The following is a 19,169-nucleotide window of genomic DNA, read 5'->3' on the forward strand; positions in this document are numbered from 1 at the left end:
AAATGGAACCAGATTGCTGGCATGTACAATTAAAAAGGTCCTGTAGGAGTTTTTGAACTCAGGGCTGGGGGAAAACCGACAGGTATGGAGGAGCACACAGTTGGGACAGAGACATCCCTTAGGGGAGGATTTATTAAAGGGGGTATTCTATATCCTAGTAAAGAGGAGAGGACAGAAGTACAGGAAGGAACTGAAGAGAAACAGTCAAATGAAAAAAAGAGTCTCATTCAATTACACCACTTGAAGGCAGATAACTAAATACTGACAAAATTTATAAGTGCTTGTATACAAATGCAAGAAGCCTAAATACTAAGATGGGTGAACTTGAGTACTTCATATTAAATGAGCATATTGGTATAATAGGCATCACTGAAATTTGGTGTAATGATGATAATCAATGGGACATGATAATACCAGGGTACAAAATATATAGGAATGACAGAGTAGCTTGTGCTGGTGGGGTAGTAACACTATATGTAAAAGAAAGCATAAAGTCAAATAAAGTAAAAATCTTTAATGAATATAACCGTGCCATTGAATCTCTATGAATAGAACTTCCATACTTCAGTAACCAGGGCATAGCAGGGAGGGATATATTTTACCAACCACCAGACCAGGATGGTGACAGTGACTGTGAAATGCTCAGTTGATTAGAGAGGCAACAAAAACAGAAAACTCAATAATGAGGGATTTCAACAATCCCCACATTGACTGGATACATGTCACCTCAGGACGGGATGCAGAGTTAAAATTTCTAGACACCATTAAAGACTGCTTCTTTGAGCAGCTAGTCCTGGAACCCACAAGGGAGAGGTAATTCTTGATCTAGTCCTAAGTCGTGCACAGCATCTGGTCCAAGCTGAATGCTCAGTAATAGCAACCCTCATGTACTTAAGTTTAACATCCTTGTGGAGGGAAATAGCAAAGAAGCCCACCACAGGAGCATTTAACTTCAAAAAGGGGAACTACACAAAATGAAGAGGCTCATTTAAAAGAAATTAAAAGGAACAGTTAGAAGAGAGAAATGCTGGCAAGCTGCATGGAAACTGTTTACAAACACCACAACAGAGGCTCAAACTAAGTGTATACCCCTAAATAAAAAAAAATAAAAAAAAAGAAGAGGACCAAAAATGCCACCATAGCTAAACAGCATAAAAGGTAGTTAGAGACAAAAAGACATTCTTTAAAATTTGGAAGTCAAATCCTAATGAGGAAAATAGAAAGGAGCATAAACTCTGGTAAATCAAGGGAAAAAGTATAATGAGACAGACCAAAAAAAAGAATTTGACAAGCAACTAGCAAAAGACACAAGAGCTAACAGCAAAATTGTTTTAAAGTACATCAGAAGCAAGAAGCCTGCCAAGCAATCAGTGGGGCCACTCGGTGATCGAGGTGCTAAAGGGGCACTCACGGATGACAAGACCATTGCAGAGAAGCTAAATGAATTCTTTGCATTGGTCTTCACTGCACAGAATGTGAGGGAGATTCCCACACCTGACCCATTCTTTTTAGGTGACAAATCTGAGGAACTGTCCCAGATTGAGAGGTCAATAGAGGTGGTTTTGGAACTGATAGATAAATTAAAGAGTAATATGTCAGTAGGACCAGATGGTATTCACCCAAGAGTTATGAATGAACTAAAACATGAAATTACAGCTCTACTAACTGTGGTATGTAACCTATCACTTAAATCAGACTTTGTACCAGATGTAACACCATTTTTTTAAAAAGACTCCAGAGGCAATCCTTCAGTTACAGGCTGGTAAGCCTAACTCCAGTATTAGACAAATGGATTGAAACTATAGTAAAGGGCAGAATTATCAGACAAATAGATCTACACAATAGGGTGGGGAAGAATTAACATGGCTTCTGTAAAGGAAAATCATGCCTCACCATCTATTATAATTCTTTGAGGGGGGTCAAGAAGCATGTGGACATCTGAAAGGCCAGTGACCACAGTCCTGCCCAAGCCCCTTTTGGTGATCTTGACAACACTGCATCGTACCGCCCAACATGCCATGTGGCCAAAGCAGGACGCAACGGAGTCACCCACTGAGAGCAGAGCAGTTCCCAAGTGCGGCGGCTGCCATGCCCAGCGCCGAGGGAACAGGGGAGATGCCAGGTGTCATTGCCAACCCTTGTGAAACCATGCTGGCCCCAGTGTTTCTCCTGCCAAGTCTGTGCCATACTCAGCCCCCACCTTCCAGTCTGGGGAAGTATCACACTCCACCCCAAAGTTCCCCCACAGCCACTGAGCATGCCCAAGGGGGCTGAGCCTGCCCACAAGCAGCTGAAACTGGTCCCTTCTGTAGCTCTTCATGTGCGTAACATGCTTATGGCTGCAGGCACCACGGCATGTGGGAAATCTTCTATTTCAACTGGGACAGGGTGTTTCGGGGTCAAAACAGGACAGTCCCATGTACCCAGGACCGTTGGGAGATCTGCTGCTTAGCTATAATTAAATCAAATGCTCTTTATTTAAGAAAGAGACTGGAATCAGATGCAACTAAGAAATCATGGAAAGCATCAAGTCTCTTCTCTTCTAGGCAAGGACTGTACACAGCCCACTAGAACAGGCTAGAAAACCTGCCAACGCAGTGGGGCTTCCCATAGACTGCAGGCTTTCTTCTACTCCTCTGCAAGGGAAAGTTATGGGGAAATTGCCATCAGTTCTGGAAGGCAGTTCTGATGCTAGGCAGGGGGAAGAAAAATGAAACACTTTGGTCAGGGGAAGAGAATTGAAGTACCACGGTCTCTCTCTGTCCCCCTTTCTCTTCCTGTATGTCCAGCTACATCTCTGCAAACTCATTTCAATCTATGTCAAGGTATGCTGATGTGTGCACATCTGCACTCCACCGACTTCTGTTTTGTGGATGTTGCCAGGTATGTACATGTCTTCATTACAAAAGTGAAATGTTGGTAGTGAGAACCTCACATATTCCATAGCTGCAGATTTTTGCTGTCTCTCTTCTCTCTCCCTCCTCCCTTTTTCATGAAAGACTGCCCAGAATGGAGACAACCTCCCTGTTATTTTTAAAAATCTGCCTCCATTTCCAGTAAGAAACAGCCTTATACACAGAAATCTCTCTCACCTTTTACTCCTGAAACTCTAATGGTTCTTACCCCCAAAATTCTACTGGGTTGGCTTGTTACCTTCAATATACATTTATTTATACATTCCCAATCTTGTTTCTTTTCAGCCCCCACTCCTCCCTGGAGGAGTCTGCCAGTATAAAAAATCTGTAATGTCTTCCTGGGAATATTATAGTTCATGAGGGTAAGAATATGTAGAAAATGATAATGTTTATGCATAGTTATCTCTCACACATCGTATGGGAGAGATTTTAGGCTGGATATTTTGCTTTTGCTCATGTTGATTTCTGTTAGGAAATCTCTTTCCAATTAATTCCTCATAAATTACACAACCTTACACATTGTACGAATTGATTTGTGAAATGTGACCACTGGCAGAAACCTATCCATTAATGCAACAGTAACAGCTGGTGCTTCATTTCTTCATAGGGTGAGACAAGGCAGACAGGGACAATCCCACATAGTGTGTATAATGCATTCTGCCACTAACATAACCACATCTAATTACTTTTTTTAGATGTGAAAGCAGAGCAAAATGTTTTAATATTAAATTTCATACTTTTTCACTGAAAAAGTAATTTATTATCAGGAAGACATTCCCCTTGCCACTTCCCCTATGTTTGGTTGGTTTATGTTTTGGCTTCCTCCAAAGCCAGATATTGGCCTCTGCTTGAAGTACAGTTACAAATGTCAGAATTGATTTACGCCTTCCCTCCAAAAGAAAACAAAGAAAGAACCCTGGCATCTTTTTCTTACCTAATAGTGACAATAAACAGTAGCAGTTGGTTGTAAATAGCACAGACTAGGAAAACAAAACAAAAAACAGGGCCTGATGCAGTTAAATATTATTCATGCTAGTCCTTGCTCATGCTGGCAGTTTCATTGACTTGAATAGGACTACTCACATGAGTAACAAATATTCAAGGGTTGGATGGCTAGATCCTCGCTCCTCAGACATTTCCTTTGTACAGGCGGATTGTAACATTAGAGCCCTAAAATGTACATTGTAAAAGTGAAAGTTCGGTGTAAACTCAGAGGCTACGTTTTTCAAAAATAGGAGTCTAATGTTAGGCTCCTAAATCCACATTTAGTGCTCAGCACTTTTGAAAAGCAGATTGCTTATTTAGGTGCCAAAATATGCAGTTAGTAGCCTATTTTTGAAAATCTTGGCCACAATTGTTGTTTTGCACTGTACAGCTAAAACAGCCTTACTGTCCTTTTTTTATAATGTAAAACCAAAAATGGTACTACTATAAATATACAGTAAATCATACTGCATAACTCCTTCAAACAATTCATATCCCGTGCAAAAGGGGCAATCCTGGGTTAGAAACATGAGAGCATTGTAATAAATTAGAGAGTTAAAATATTTGAATCTAAATTCCTTTATCTGTATTAACTCCACAAGTTTACATATAGGTCTCTGTTATTCTTATATGGTGAACTGGAGCATACATCTTCCCAGCATTAAAAACCTCTATCCTGAAACTGCAAGTTCTGCAAAAGCAGTGCTAATGCTAATATTTTCAGAACCTACTTTGCGACGAATGGGACAGCCACACAATTTCCCACAAAGTATAAACAAGAATGACAGAGCCTTTGACAAACTTGCTGTCACTATCTGCCAAACCCTCACTTTCAAGGCTGCATGAATCTTCTAAAGAAAAACTCACAGATGATATTGGTAGGTGCAAATCTTCAGATTCATCCGGATACTTTAGCACTTGGAGTACATTGGGGTTGTATAGTTCAAATCCATTTGACTTTACTATGTATAACGTTGTTTAAAAAACCCCTGCTTTTGATTCTGATGCGGTCTCATTACTGTCTTATCTTTCAAACATTGGCCAGTACCAAGTGTCCCCTACTTAGGGCTTGTCTATACTTACGTGCTGGTTCGGCGGCAGGCAACCGAACTTCTGGGTTCGATTTATTGCGTATTGTCTGGATGCGATAAATCGAACCCAGAAGTGCTCCCCGTTGACTCCGGTAATCCTGCTCGGTGCAAGGAGTACACGGAGTCGATGGGGGAGCCTCCCTGCCACGTCTGGACCGCGGTAAGTTCGAGCTAAGGTATGTCGACTTCAGCTACGTTATTCACGTAGCTGAAGTTGCATACCTTAGTTCGAATTGGGGGGTTAGTGTAGACCAGGCCTTAGAAACATAATGAAAATAGCAGTTTAAATTTTGGTTGCTCTTTCTTAGTTAACTGTAATAGGCTCTAACTAATTAAATCCATCCCTGTACATCTGCTTTCTTTTATAGTTGGTACAGAAAACTGATAATTTGCTCAGGCTGAACAGAAGAAAAATCTTTTTTGCACAGGTCATTCATTAGGGATTTACTGTTTTCCTGGCATAAAGAATGTTCCTGTAGCATTTGTGTTACATCGAACTACAGCCATTGTGGGCTTGAATATCAATCACCTTACACTTTGTGTAAACTCTTATGCTGCTGCATGGCATCACCAGTACGACTAGACAGCTCAAAAAGGGTGGAGGAGATGTGTATGCCGCCCCCTTCTATATGGTGGTGTTGGCTTAGCACTGGAGTTAGCATATTCTGTATCTCCAAAAGGAAGGTGTAAGAACATATCCTCACTGTGCTTACCAAGGGCCTGAGTCAACACCCATTATGGTCAATGGGAAGACTCATGTTAATTTTGCCTGTATTTGGATCAGGCCACAAGTGCTCAAAAGACATACTGCCTGCAGCATCTCATCTGCAAGCAGGATGTCTCCTGGAGTGGCTAGTGGTGTGGTGCCTTCTCACACCTTTCCTTAACCAGTTCTGGCTTTAAATGCTACAATTCAGCTCAGTATGTTTAAAATACTATGGCAGATGCCCTGGGTACTTGGCATCCTGTTAAGTTCAGCTGAAGCTGTACAAATCAGATCTGACCTTACCATGTGCAAATATGCTCAAGGAACAAATAATTCCATCACCATCTCACATAGCTTTGCTGAAGCACTGGTCACTTTACATGCCCCAACATTTTACCTAACCGAATTAAAAACAAACAGTAAAGGCATCCAGCGCTACTCAGTCACTGTTACTAAGAAGGTCCCTCATGAAAGCGTGAATGCTCAGTCAATGGTGCAGCCTCACATGTAGGCTATGTGGGGAGCGCACATGACAGCTACCAGCAGAAGAACCTGCTCCCAAGTGACAAGAGGGTGCATAGGGATGGGATGCAGGTTTACTCAAAGCCTCCTATAAGATCTACTAAGCTGTTTCAGTTGGCACAATTAGGCTTCCATAACAAGGGAGAACAGAGAGGAATTTAGCAAAGCATAGGGCTGGAAGAAACAGCTGCCCCCACTCATCATTTCCTATAAGATGGGGGGAGGGGGAGGGGAAATCTGTGCATGATTCAGTATCCCTCCTTATCACTGTGAAACATTTGTTTCAACAGATTCTCTTACCTTGTTTTGAGCTGAGTATCTTCAAGTGCCTGAGAAACAATATGTTTTTCTTCCTCTGCCTCTGCACCCTTCTCTTGGTACTGCTAAAGCATCCCTTCTAGAGATGACTTAACTCCGGGACTCAGAAAGACCTTCTAAAGAGCATTCCCCCCTCCCTTTACTTTTATAATGGATTACACTTAGCGTCAGGCATTTTCAGTACTATTTCCAAAGGGAAGATACTTCTGTGTGTGTGTGTGTGTGTGTGTGTGTGTGTGTGTGTGTGTGTGTGTGTGTGAGAGAGAGAGAGAGATTCTTAGACAAATTGGTATTAAAAACAGTTTTCTTTTTGTGTAATTGAAACAAGGGGAAGGTGTAGAACAGTGGTCCCCAAACTTGTTCCGCCGCTTGTGCAGGGAAAGCCCCTGGCGGGCCGGGCTCGTTTGTGTACCCGCTGCGTCCACAGGTTTGGCCAATTGCAGCTCTCAGTGGCCGCGGTTCACTGCTCCAGGCCAATGGGGGCTGCTGGAAGCGGGGCAGGCCGAGGGACGTACTGGTCGCTGCTTCTAGCAGCTCCCATTAGCCAGGAGCAGCGAACCGCAGCCAGTGGGAGCCGCGATTGGCTGAACCTGCAGACGCGGCAGGTAAACAAACCGGCCTGGACCACCAGGGGCTTTCCCTGCACAAGCGGCAGAACAAGTTTGGGAACCACTGTTCCCCTTGTTTCAATTACACAAAAAGAAAACTGTTTTTAATACCAATATATCTAAGAATCTCTCTCTCTCTCTCTCTCTCTCTCACACACACACACACACACGCACGCACACACACTAAAAGAACATTATTAAGGTTGCAGAGTCAAGCACTCAAAAGTTAGGAAATGACAGAATTAAGGTTGCCTGTGCAACTCTTCTCCTTGCCCAGCCAGTCCTAGTCATTCCCTCTCCCGCTCAACTTGTTCAGCCGTTCCCAATTCTTCCCAGCAATTTGTCCCCAGTGTCCTTGCCCAGCCAGTCCCATTTGCCTCCCTCCCAGCTCCTCATCTGATCCATTTCTCTCCCACCACCCCAAAATCCTAGTCTCTCCTTCTGCCCGTGTTCCCCTTCCCCTCTGGCTACCAGTCACAGTCTCCCTGCCTGGATTCCTCATCCAATCTCAGCGTTTCCCCACAACCTAATCCCAGCTTCTTGTCCTAGTCTCTTTACCCAGCCAGTTCCAGGTTTATCTCCTGCACACCACTCCTCATCAGGTCTGTTCCACTCACCCACCCCCCCATCACCTCCTGAATTCAGGGTCTTACAAAGGGAAGTGTTGGGCAACCTAATAATAGCCAATATACCCAGCCCCAAGGATTAATATCATCCAGCGTGTGAGCAGTTCAGGCCAGGGGCTTTGTCTTTATCCTTGTCTGTAAGGCACCAGAAAGATATCTGAAAGGCGGTTTGTTTGCCAAGCAGTTCTGCCTCCTACCTTGGCTATGATAGTAAGAAAGTGTTTTTGTTTAAGAAAAAAGTTGAAAAACTAGGCCCTGATCCTTCCTCCTTTGAAGTCAACAGCAAAACTTCCATTGATTTCAGTGGGACAGGATCAGTCTCCTAGTGACCAGTTTTCTATGTCTCTCACGCCTCTTTGCATCACATGATCCCCGGCCCAAGGAGTTTCTCACAGATGAGGGAAGAGAATGTTTGTAGGAGCTCCTTGTTAAAACACTGGCAGTAAATCTGTGCTCTGTCAGGCAGAGTCAGGCAGCTGTGGCTTCTCTGCCGAGTTCCAGCAGAAAAGGCTTATCCCGGGAAGCTCCTGCAGTCATTTTGCTGGGTTGTCTTGGGGCCTGCTTGGTCCAAAGAACCCGCTTGTGCAAATGGGCCTGACTAGGAAATTTTCCAATGAAACAGAGTTTCGTCAGAAAATGCCAGTTGGTCAAACCTGAAATTTCTTGCAGAAGTGAGTTGCATTTGATAAACTGCCACTGCATCACAGGAAGGGACCCTGTGGCAACCCTGCCAGAGTTCCAATGGAAGCCTGCCTGGTTCCCTGCCAGTTCGCCTGATGGGCTGCTGGGGAGCCTCACCAAGAGTCTCGCCCCGTGCCAGGGACTTGGGCTTGCAGGATCTGTGGCTCTGCAGCAGCCCCGCCACGCAGACTGCCACCCGGCTAGAGACCCAGAGCTTTCAAGCTCTCAGGCCAGCTGGCTCCCAGCAGGCAGCCCTGGACAGCACAGACTGAAATTCACATTCTTGTCAGTGTCATTATACTGAAAGGTCATAGCAGCTGTGAAACGGACAAGCATGTCAATTTCAGGCAGCACCTGCTCCTCTAGGGAGTGTTTTTGTTTAAGAAAAAAGTTGAAAAACTAGGCCCTGATCCTTCCTCCTTTGAAGTCAATAGCAAAACTTCCATTGGTTTCAGTGGGACAGGATCACGCTCATGCTGAACAGCTTTCTATGTCTCTCACTCCTTAAATCAAAGACCATATGTTGGTGTTTCCAAAATGAAGTTTTTTGAGGCTTTCTGGTTTGTGAAAAATTTCAAAGTGTCAAAAATTCTTGCAAAACCAGAAATCCCAAATTTCAGCTAGCTTTAGTCCTCCCTGCCCCCGTCCCTTTTCAGGTCTCAGAGTGTGCTGTATTTCTATAGTACTATTTGCAGAATTGAAAAAGATAAGCATAAAGTAGTTATATAAATATCAAGTCATTGTGCTGTAAATCTGAATGATTGGAGTTAATATCACAGGAATATTTTTTATTGTGAAATCATTGCTAAAAATCACAGCTGCTTCTAACTGTGCAACATGCTGGATTTGATGGACCATTGATTGAGCTCATATGGCACCTCTTATGCTATTACTATACTTAAAATATTTGTATGCTAATATTTTACACAGAGGAGTGGGGGTGACTGTGCATTGTGTATGCGGATGTGTGATCTTTATTCTAGGTGACTGTTATGTTAAAACCAAAGGGATTGCTAGCTCTTAGTGAGAAAACAAAAAACTCACTGTCACCAGAGAGAAACCGAGGACCCTATAAGTTGCTGTTGGCCAGTGTCATTTTTTTGTCCAACTGGAAAAAATGAGCAAATGACAATTTTCACCCTGCTACACTCAGTCTATGATGAATCTCCCCCCCTCACCACATAACTGTAAAGTGACCCAGTTTGGGTTCATAATCCAGATGGAAGATTACTGATTCCACAGATCTTAAATGAGAGAGACAAGGAATGCAGCTTACTTGTTTAAATTACTGTATTCAAAAATCCAAATTGTGTGCCACATGTATCTCCTTAAGTAAGTCGTGTGAGCAGTTTCTCTCTTATTAAGACAGGCCAAATGCCTTTAATAACAGTAGAGCTGAAAAGAAAGAATCCTGTTGTAAACAGTGTTTTGATTTAGTCTGATCCTTACTTAGTGGAATCAAAACTTAGGACAAAATAACTGAAGATGTGATTGTCCTTTGAGTGTCACTGATTTGAACAGACTTCACAAGGCGGTGGTTCTTATAGTTCTATGATCTGGAGCCATTTACTCTGATATACTTTCAATTCATACTTAAAAAAAAATAAAAAAATGACAGTGTTGGAGTCAGATGCAGATGTCCTGAGTCTGTGTGAGAATTGCTGTGGGGCACTACTGACAATGGGTATGTACAGATATCGCTCTATATGCGTTTATATGAGAAACTCTTAACCCCAACATACTAGCACTGAACATCCCCAAACTTTGTGTAAGATCAGATCCAGATTAGAACTTTGCAATTCTGCCTCATCTCTAATAGTTAACATACAACAACACACATTACTCACAGTTGAGATGTAAGGGCCTTTACTCAGAAGAATATATATATCTGGGTAGGATTGTCCCTTGCTAGGAAAAAGTAAGCTTCATGCCCCCAGTAGCTCAGGTCTTTGCAGCATAAGCCATAAACTGAACTATTGGGTGCATGAGGAAATCACAAGTGTAGTTTATCTGATTTATGCTTGTGGTTCACAGATTTTCTAACTTAAACAGACAATCGTTATAGCCATTGTCCTTATCTGCAATTTCCAAAAACTGAACACATTATAGAACTGAGGTGTTACTGGCAACAATTTAAATGAATGGAATAAGTCCCCTCGCTGTTCCCTGGAGCAGATCTCTGATAGAGTCCCAAACCATACACAATGGAATCAAATCTCAGGAAAACATATGATTGTCCTTATTTTTGTCTTTTAGTTTGCTTTTATTACAAATCACCTCAAGGGCTGTCAAACTAAAAAGGTGGCAGTCAGCCAAAGGAGAGGAGCACGGGGTGCTCCTGCATTAGAAATGTACAACAGCAGGATATTCAACTTGAAAAATGTGCCCAAAAGGATTCCAGGGAGTTCCGTAATGAGAGTGAGGCAGTAATTCAAATCTGTATCACTGTCTGGAGTTGCTTTAAAGGTGCAATACAATGAGGCTTTCCAATAAACAAAGCAGAGCATGAATGCTTGTCTGCATTGCATGCTGTTCTCATACAGAAATCAGTTTTCCATTTTTTATTTTTAAATATAACATTGGACCTCTTTGCAAATTCTAAGGTAAGCACTGCTGTTTGCTGACATGAACAGCTGATTCTGTAAACTTTACTTCAGAAACTGGAGGTAATGGCTATAAGGAATTCAATCAATAAATAAGTTCTCTCTTCATTGCTGAGAGATGTCACTACCAAATGACTGTTTAATTCGCTAAAGGTGGCTAACTGTAGTCTGTCATTTTGGGGAGGGGGGACATTTGAATCTGAAAGCAATGAGCAGTAGAGAAGCAACCAGTATAACTATTTCCCTGGAGATCTCTCAGAGGGTTTGCAGATAACCATAGATGCAAGGTACTGTCTGCAAGTGTATAATCTGGAGAGAGATTGAAGAGGAGCAAGAAAAGCATAGAGTTCCAGGACGGGATGAGTAGACATATCTGCTCCACCTGTGATTTCTGACTCACATCTGCTTAGTTAACTGTCAAAAACAAGTTTTTAATATTGTCACTTCTGCAGAGCCAATATAACTGTCAAAGAAATCTGTATTCCTCAGGCATTGTCAATATCATCGTTGCGTACATTTCCAAACTCTTGGGATTCCAGAATTGCTATTATTATTCTTTATGTGTGTAGGTGTGTATGTGTGTGTGTTTTCTTACTTGTAAAAGGTGTCAAATGAATAGGCGTGGAGACTAAAGCCCTCTTTGACCACTGAACAGGTACAGCATGGGCAATAACCCCTATCACAGATTTATTCTTCGGCTCAGTGTTCTGGAAGGACCACTTCTAAAGGTCATTGGCACCATTAAGGCATTGGCTGAGACTGCCAACGATGTCCATTACTGCCATGTGTGGAACTTATTATTTCTATACCATAGCACCTGCTGGCCTCAACCAAGATCAGGGACTGACTATGTTAGGTGCTGTGCATTCATATAGGAAACAGTCTCTGCCCCAAAGAGTTTACAGTATAAGTAAACAACACAGATAAAGAGAGGGACAAAAGAAGTATTATCTCTGTTTTGCAGATGGGGGATAGCACTGCTTTTTTATGTTGTGAACACTAGGAACTGCACGTGCAGGGTCAGACTCCCATAAACGGAATTTTTTACCAGTGTTTTACATTTGCAAAGAGCATTTTAATACATTCAGAAAAAAGATGGGAATGGCATTCCTCTGTATCAACTCCCTAAGTTCTATGGCATTGTATTAAACCATACTGCATGTTTGTCAAGTATGATATGAAAGTGGCTAATGCTGCAGTCAAATGTATTTTTCCAAGGTAACACCAGCTTTCTTATTGCACTTACCAGATATATCTACATGGAATGATATTTGGTAAGACATGAATCAACACAGCATATGCTACAATGCTTTAACTTTCTTTTCATAATTGAAAGAAGCTGCTTTACAAGCATCTGTTCTAGTCCTGGGGATGTATCTTGCCATAGTTTCTCACTGAAAACTCCAACTGAAGTCACTGGGATTTTTCTGGATAAAAAAGGCCAACAGGCTCTGACTTTTAGTCTTTTAGAGCTGGTTGTGCTCTTTGAAACCTAATAATGCATCTTATTCCTATCTTAATCTATTTTGAAGTAAGTGAGCGTCACCTGCTTAAAACTGGGATTACAAAGCTGTGGTTAAGGGAATGTGCAGAGCCACTATATTGTTGTTTCCTGATGCAGGTCTCATTTTTTCTTTCTAGATTTTGGAGCAGGGATGTCTTGTTCTCTGGGATAATGAGTGCATATATGCCCTGTGCTGTAGCTATGTTCTAAAATGTTCCCCATACAGCTTCTCCAGTGCTTAATTTGTAATGAAAGAGCTGCTGGGGCTCAAAGCAATTTTTTCTACATTCATAACTGACGCAGCAAGCCCAGAGGCGATGGGTCTATGAACTGCGAAGCCCAGAGGCGCCTGGGCTCAGCCCTGGCAAACCCTGGCACGAATAACGCACTGAGCTTCTCTCTTCGCAGAATATGTAAAGTGAAAATATGTTGGCAGTAAAACCTAGAAAACTGTTTCTAATCCAACGTATCTTATGCATTTATGATGCATTCATCAGGATTTTTGGGAGTATAGTCGCAACACACAGAAGTCACCCCACACTATGAATACCTTTTTTTTGAAAACAGGTGCTTGTCATACTCATAGACTCATAGAGTTTAAGACCAGAAGGGACCACTAGATCATCTAGTCTGGCTTCCTGTAAATCACAGGCCACTAACACCCCCAGCCACCACCAACTAAACCCAACAACTAGAATTAGATCACAGTATTACAGCCCTCTGGGGACTAAACTCTTATGTGTCACAGGCAGAGATCTGGAGGGACTGGGGTGCACCAATGCCCAAGGCTCCTGCAATGGGAGGGAGTTGATTAAGTGCCAGATAATTCTGGCAAGTGGTCTACACCTCATGTTGCAGAGGAAGGCAAAAACCTCAAGGTCCGGGAATTTCTTCCTTATCACACATATGGCAATCAGTTAGACCCTGAGCATGGAAGCAAGAACAAGCAAGCCAAGTACCTGAGGGAGCAACTGAGCTTCATAAGTTTATGATACAATGAGGTTCTCCACAATGGCATATGGCCCTCCTGAAACTGCTAATAGCAAATATCTCCAACAGCTGAAGACGGGACACTAGCAGGAAGGGATCTGAGTTACTAGAGAGAACTCTTACCCAGCTGTCTGCCTGGTGGGTCTCACCCACATGCTTAGGTCTAACTTATCCTCATATTTGGGGTTGGGAAGGAATTTCCCCCCAAGTCAGATTGGCAGAGACTCCCACCTTCCTCTGCAGCATGGGGCATTGTGACAGGATCACTGGGGTACAACCTGGAACTGGGGTACTGCTGTGTCCCCTTAACTCTCCAGCCTGGGTCACCTCTCACAATGGTTTGCTAGTGACAAGCATCAAACCCCTCCAAGCTCACTTAGTACAACAGCATATGGAGCCCTAGCTAAATTACGTAAATGCTCCCTGAGCCACTCATGAATCATACAGAGAAAGGCACCAGCAAGTCTCCCCAGCCTTCAGCCTTGTACCCCCAGAATATACTGTCTTGCATTGGTCAGCAGCCTGGCCCGTGTAAGTTCATTACCCCGTCTGCCCCTCCCTCGATGTAGAGAGTACACACAAGCCTTTGTAAACTGAGCTGAGATTTCCCAAGCACTTCAAGCAAAACACATTGTTTTAGGTAAAATATAAAACAGATTTATTAGCTATAGAAAGATAGATTATAAGTGATTATAAGTGGTAGGCACAAAAGGTCAGAGATAGTTACCAAAGAATATAAAAGGTAAGTCTAAATCTTAAACTTTATTAGACTAGGCAGTATGTGGCTCAAGCAATTTCTCACCCCACTGGATGTTGCAGGTAGGTTATAGTTCTTAATAACATGGGCTTTCTCTTTAAGTCTGGGACCAGTCTCCTCAGTTCAAGTCTTTGTCTTCCCAGTATTCTTGTTGCTTCTAGCATAGGTCGGGGAGGAGAAAGGTAAAAGAACGATGCCACTGTCCCCTATTTTATATCCCCAGTCCATGTGCCTGCAAAACACGAACCCAGACATATCCTGGTGGGCTTTGCTAAATCATAGAGTTGAGCAATCCCCCATTGTATGATGCTTGTGCAGCCTTCTTACAGCATTGTAATTCCGTTGTTTATAACTCCCCTGTCGGTTCATGGTCACTTAACACCCTCCTGGGAGTAGATCACCACCTAGCAGTAGAGACTCTCTAACTTACAACATATTTCAGTAACAACCATACAGCAAAATCTCATAACTTCATACACAGTAGTGATATACATATTTGGACAAAATAATGGGTTTCAGCAGAGCATGACCTTTCATATGATATCTTACATGGCATGCTGTGTATGAAATATATCATAATTATATGACAGGATGAATATTCTTTTCCAGGGTGCTGCTTTGAGGTACAGAGTGCTATAGGCATGGGTCACTTTCTGGTGTGAACTAGAGTAAAGGGTGTGGTCTCTAACCTGAAGTCTTTAAATCAAGATTAGAGGACTTCTGTAACTCAACCAGAGGTTATGGGCCTATTACAGGAGTGAGTAGGTGAGATTCTGTGGCCTGTGATGTGCAGGAGGTCAGACTAGATGATCATGATGGTCCTTTTGACTTTGAAGTCTATGAGAGAATGCTCAGTGCTACCCCAAAACATTGGCCCACCCCATTCAGTTGCCCATCTTCAACTATGGCTGTCTGTGATGCTTCAGAAAAAGGAAGAAGAAAAAAGGAAACCAACAACCAAACAGCCTCCACAAACCCAGAAGACAATGAGGAAAACATTCCCATCCTGATCCCTGCAGGTGACTGGCTGAAGCCCTGCAGCATGAGATTTTAGCCATGAACTGGAAGGGACTATCCAGGACTGCTGAGTGATGCTCCCTCCCCACAAGCAACCCCATCATACAGTCCCACTCATAAATTTGTCAAGCCCTATCTTAAAACTAATTAAGTTGTCCACTAGTAGTTGTGATGAGCACCCTTATGATAGCTAAATGATGGGTACCGAAGTGCTTTGATAGATTCAATATATAAAAACAGAGGGGAGTAATGAAAATCTGTCATATAGATGTGTGAAAAACTAGAAACAATTTAGAAGAGCTCTTTGCCAGTGCTTGAACATCTGGCATTCTCTGCTTCATGAATTGTAATCTTTTATGAGGATGAGAGGGAGGAGGGGCATTTCAAGCTGAAGGAGCAACAGAGGAAATTTTTGATAAAAACCCGGGTTGGCTTGAAGGTTGTTGAGATCTCTGTGGTTGTGTCTGATGCTGACTGTGTCTGAAGATTTTGTATAGCATTAAACTTTATAGGACAAAGACTCATATTAGTAACCTGGGAGGTGCATGGCATTCAGAGATCCCAGAAGGGACCATTGTGATTGTCTACTCTGATCTCCTGTATAGCACAGGCCATAGAACTTCCCCAAAATAATTCCTAGAGTTTATCTTTTAGAAAAATGTCCAATCTTGAACGTTGCTAGGGAATATCCCTGTTCTATGGTTGGTGGATGGGTTAAACCTTTACCTAGGATGGAATTCATGTTTACTTTGTGTTACATTGAGAGCAGGTCAAAATTTTCCAAGTTTACATGTATTCATAATTGTCCCCCTGCCCTGCCAAAAATGTGATTTTTGACTGAACCCACACATGCTTTACAGGTTTTTTGACCATCTCTTATAACATGGGAGCAAAATGTGAGCATTAGGCTCATCTCTGCATTGGAGGCAGTGTGCACTGTCCATCCCTTCTCTAGACTACCTAATACACAGCTATGTGGGTGCAGAGAATGTACCAGCCTTTAGGATGGCTACACTGGTTTCCCTAGCCCAGTGTGTGAGAAGGCATGATACCATAACACCACTTTTTGCCTGCCTCTTCCCACTCACTTTGGGGCAATGTGAAATACCAAGTCACATGGAGGGAGCATCACTTGTGCAGGGATGGAGGTGGGGTAAGACTCCTTGAGCATTTTGCCCTAGCACTCATGCAAGGACGAGCCACAATCTGGCTTGTAAAGAAACATCCCATGGTTAATACAGAACTTCTGTATCAACCAAGGCCCAATTCTGCTACCCTTACCAGTGCTGAACAGCACCTTACTCTACAAGGAATAACATTGAAATCATTAGGAACTGCTCACAGAGTCTGAGGCTGCTCAACAGGCATAAAGGTATTCAAATCTGGCCCCAGCAAATGAGAGTTTTTTCCACAAGCCTGTTTCTATTAGGTTGGTTTAAGATTCGTGCTCATTGTTACATGGCAAAAGGGACAATAGCAAAATCATCTAGTTAACAGGAACAAGCTCAAGTATGAATTCAATACTCAGGACCAGATTTACCAATAGCTAGGGCTCCCTGGTCCTCTACTGTCCCTAATTCCCTTTGTGCTGAAATTCTTTGTCATTACCATAATTTTACTCTCATACATGTAGATAAAGCTGGCCCACAAAAGGAAAAAAAAAAACCCAACAACCCTTAGAAAACACACTGCGTAATTGTATTCAGCAATGATGGAAGTTATACATAAATGCAAGAAAAAAATGTACTTTGCTTCCAATTTTTTTTACCCTATCTATTGCTCCCCTGTAATACGTTTAATGCACTAAGTGTCCTAGGCAATGATGCAATTTTAGCAACAATTTAGTTTGCTATTGACAGAGTAATACTGGATCTCAAAACCTGGAACACATGGCACATAAGTAGTCCTATTTATAAATTCTATAGCGACTAGTTATACAAGCTCACTTATCAATTCCCTAGCTCAGTCTGTCAGCCTGTACCCTTCAGAATGACTCCTCTATCAATCTAATGTGAAATTACTGAGCTTGAGGAAGCAGCACTTATTTTGTACTTTGCCAGTGAGCTGAGCTGTGTTCTTATACTAGCTTATAAAAGTTGCTCCTTAAACACTACAGATAAAGTCAACTGGAAAAAAAATCAATGTGGTCCCTTTTTCCTTGGACAGGGAAAGTAAATATACTCACAGTGACTTGAAAGTAACTATTGCAGATCTAAAACCTAATCCTTAGATCTATCGTGTTTGTTCAGGGACAGAGAAAGTGATGAGCAGGACATGAAGCAGGAGTCTAAAATTATCACTGTATATTTTCTAGCTATAGGGAACCGCCCTCCTGACAGTTATAAATACAGCTGTGTCATCTATAGGATCCAATGCACAGCTGTATCCAACAGAGATCTGGACTGGACTGACAGAAACTGATGAGTCCACAGTATCATGTCCTGATACTGATGCAGCTAGATTTGATTTATTTGTAAGAGAAATAGACTTGGATTCAGTTAGGAGCCAATCATTCTGTTATTTCCTGTATTTAAGCAACAGCGTCTAGTCCATCGCCAGTGGAGCTTGTTAACACCTTTGGAATCAAAATGTTCAAGTCTTGAGCTTACTGGAAAGCTGTAATAACTGCACAATTCAAATTTATCATTCACATTATCCTTGTTCTGCTAGGGCAGGAGAGCCATGACCTGACCTCTCTGAGGGGTGCTATCATTTTCTCTTGAGTCTAATGCACTTGATCCATGGTGTCTAGGTAAATAAAAATGCATGTCTGTGAGTGTGTGTGTGTGTATATATATTGAAATGAATGACTTGGACAGCACCACTTATCAGCCAGATGACTAATAAAACATGTGATGAGCATACTTAACAAGCATACACATCAGTGACTTGAGCAGTAGATATGCATTCCTTAGTTCTTTATACTTTTCTTGAGCATAGTAAATCTGAATGGTAAGCAACAGAAGCAGGTAAAATAATGTGCATGCAAATAAAAAAACCCACACATTTCTCCTCTATATCATTAGCTGTCATCCCTGTTCTGTTAAAAGTTTTACATTTCCAAAGCCATCCACCAGCAAGAAAACAAGTTTTGTTATTCCAAGCCTTTTAACACATCCAGTACAATAAACAGAAAAAAAGTGAAGGATAAAAGAATCATCTTGCAGTTCTACACAGCATTACCAATCTCATCTCTAGTAGTTTTTTCAGCTCTGATTTAAGCTTGCCTTAATTTACTTAACGTTGCTGTTGAGCACATAGAACACTCCACACAATTTTTTGCATTGCAATGATACAGAAAAGATTTAACACATTAAAAAAATAATCTTTCAACTCTAATTGATCTCACGCAGCACATAAGCTCTTCCCCCACCCTCTTCCTTTGCTGAGTTAATCTGCAGCTCTGTCAGCATAGGAGACTTACCAAAGGGTTTTCGAGGGGAGAATGCAGTTCGGCTCTCTTACACACTGGAATAGCTGCTACCCAGTAATGAAGCAGGAGCTGAGAAGTCTCACTCTTTCAATAGCTATTCAGGTAGTGCAGCCGGCTTTCTCTAGCCCTCTGCATATACACAGACAGGCGCAGAGAGTGAGAGAGAGAAAGAGAGAGCGAGAGAGAGAGGCAATAAACTGAGCATAATTAAGAGAGCTCCTTTCTACAAATTACAGAAGCAAGTGTTCCCTGTAGCAGGGTGGTTTCTTTAAAAAGCAGTCTCTTCCCAGAAACCCTGCACTTTTTTTACTTTTTTTTTTATTTGAAAAAAAAATCTTTCTTGGAAACAAAGTCATTGATGTGTTACAGTGAGGTTATTTTTCTTTTTTTATGATGAAAGTTTCATTGTGAAAT

At 42.1% G+C, this 19,169-nt stretch overlaps 1 long non-coding RNA gene across 1 annotated transcript in view; it reads right to left on the minus strand.

Annotated features, from left to right (window-relative positions):
- LOC128830673 (uncharacterized) overlaps window positions 1-18,865 on the minus strand; it is a 130,396-nt gene extending 111,531 nt beyond the window's left edge. Inside the window, exon 1 of the long non-coding RNA XR_008443642.1 lies at window positions 18,747-18,865. This is a non-coding gene — a long non-coding RNA (uncharacterized LOC128830673). The remainder of the gene's footprint in view (window positions 1-18,746) is intronic.
- Window positions 18,866-19,169: the final 304 nt, after the last annotated feature.

The sequence above is a fragment of the Malaclemys terrapin genome, chromosome 1 (assembly GCF_027887155.1).
Source record: "Malaclemys terrapin pileata isolate rMalTer1 chromosome 1, rMalTer1.hap1, whole genome shotgun sequence".
NCBI classification, from domain to species: Eukaryota; Metazoa; Chordata; order Testudines; family Emydidae; genus Malaclemys; species Malaclemys terrapin.